Consider the following 2,715-nt stretch of genomic DNA (forward strand, 5'->3'; position numbering starts at 1 on the left):
TGGGATTTGTGTGACAAAATACCAGAGAGGAGGGCCTTGAGCAGAGAAGAAAGCCCACAAATTTGTATAGGAGTTTTCTTAAGTTCTTGACCATATAATATATTGTAAATATGCAGTGTAAATCTCCATGAGTTGACAGAGAAAAATTACTTGGGGCAATGGAAACTGCACAGTATTCTGAGACATGTAAGAATATCAAACAGATAGTCCAGAGACCTATTTGAACACAACAGGCATCCAGTTAACCCTTTGAAAGGCCATACCTAGGAATTAAGGTGACTCAAATGAGAGGTCTTATAGGCCTACCGCAATTAAGCTAAAACCAAATATCCTACAGATAAAGCTGACCCATTATTAAATGAACTGACCCCCCCCCACACACACACACACAAAAAAAAACACTTAAGAATAGTTAGAGGAAAACAATAAAATTTGTTCTCAACATTATAGAATTCACAATGTCCAGCATTCCATAAAAATTTGATAGATAAGAAGCAGAATAATAGGGCTCATAAATAGGGAAAAATGTAGTCAAAAGAAACACAAGTAGAGATACAAAGTTGTTGAAATTAAAATCAAGTGATTAAAAATGTTAAAGAGAGTAAGAAAAACTAACATAATGAGAGAAGCAATGGGGAATTTTAATAGAAAAATTAAAACTGTAAAAATATATCAAATAAAAATTTGATTGGAAAAGGCAATATCTGAAATGAAGAATTATCTGGATGAGCTTAATAGTAGGTTACTGAAGATCAGTAAACTTGAAGACAGACCAAAGAAACTCTCTAAATTAAAAACAGGGAAAAAATAAAAAAGATAAACAGACAAAAAAAGCCTCCGTGATATCAAGCAATCGTCCATCTAGTATGCATTTGGGGTTGTGGAAAGACCAGAAAGGAAAAAAAATGTTTGAGGAAAAAATAGCTAAAAATATTCCAGATTTCATGAAAATATCAACTTATGGATCCAAGAAGACTATCTGTCTAACAAAACACAAAAAGAAGTAAACTATACCTAGGCACATCATAGTCAAATTGCTGAATACCAGAAAAATATATTAAAAGCATGTAAGAAAAAAATACATATAAACACAGGGGCGAGTATGAGAGAAAAGAAATACTATTGATTCTCTTTTGAAACTATTCTATAGACAAATAAATAAAATACTAACATGCCAGAATAAATGTTTAAAAATTCAATCCAGTACTCTATATTTATTGAAAATAGCCTTCAAAAATGGGGGAAAATAAAGAAATATTTTAGGTAAACCAGTGCTGAGAGATTTGCCACCAAGAGACCTATATCACAAGATGCACTTAAAAGAAGTTATTATGCCTAAAGAAATGTATAGCAAATAGAAACTCAGTTCCACATAAGTTATCAAAGAGAATAGAAATGGGGAATATGTAAGTAAATATAAAAGGATATTTTTCTCTTTAAATTGTTTTTAAAAAGAATGACTGCCTAAAGAAAAATAATAACTATGAATTTTAAGGTTTATAAGAGAAGTAGAATGTACAAGATAAGACATTGCAGTGCAATGGAATCCTCATTCGTTGCTGATGGGAATGCAAAAAGGTGTCAATTTGGAAGACAGTTTGACAGTTTCTTACAAAGCTAAGCATAGTTTTACCATATGATACAGAAATTATACTTGTAGATATTCAACTGTTTTGAAGATACACACACACACACACACACACACACACACACACACACAAAATAACTCCTTTGGAATGTTTAGAGCACCTTTACTCAAAATTTCCAAATTTGGAGACAACCAAGATGTCCTTCAATAGGAGAATGAATAAACAAAACAAAGCTTAAATATTATTCAGCAATGAAAAGAAATGAGCTATCAAGTCATGAGATATAGATAAATTTAAATGCATATTGCTAAGTAAAAGAAGATAGACTGACAGGGTTACACACAATAGATTCCAATTATAGGAGATTCTGGGAAAGGCAAAACTATAATAAAGATAAAAAGATTGTGGTGGCTTGGGTTGATTGCCTTGTGTCTTAAAAATGATATTCTAAATATTAGGGAACTAGGTCATAAACAGATAATTAAATGTGAGAATATTGTTTCATGAGGATCAATTACCTTCTTTGAACAATACAAATTATTTAAGCTTTGTGTAATAAACAACATGCATCCTAAAAAAATCCAAGATAATGCTCTCTGAATAACAAATAGATATATTTTTAGTCAAATGATCAACTATATGGAGGAGTGCTAATGTTGCTTATCTTTACAATGAACTTCCAGTCTAGGTCAAGTTGTTGCCAAGCATCTGCTGTGGCCATATGTCATCTCAGTAGATTGCCACCAGGTGAAATTTGTAAAGTGGCATACCAAATTCTAAAAAATTATCACAGAAGGCGCTAAAATACATAAGGCTTTCCCCGGCTTTCCCAGTCCCTGTGGGGGAGACAATTCCACATTTCAGCTAATGTTATTTTGGTTCCTGCCGTGAACCTGGAAAATATTCCTTGCTGTCTTATCTCCCACTGGCATCCAGAAAGTGAGCATACAATTAACAGTCAGAGAAAGAATTCATTCACCTTGGGAAAATATTTTTGAAGACTGGAAACAAAAATCTAAAAGATGACAATATTTTATTTTATTTTTTTTAATTACTCATCCTAAACCGACCCTAAGTTTCTCACTCTCAGAGACTTCCAAAGAATGATTAGATTTTTCTGATATTT

Source organism: Myotis lucifugus, unplaced genomic scaffold, assembly GCF_000147115.1.
Source record: "Myotis lucifugus unplaced genomic scaffold, Myoluc2.0 scaffold_0, whole genome shotgun sequence".
Classification (NCBI taxonomy): domain Eukaryota; kingdom Metazoa; phylum Chordata; class Mammalia; order Chiroptera; family Vespertilionidae; genus Myotis; species Myotis lucifugus.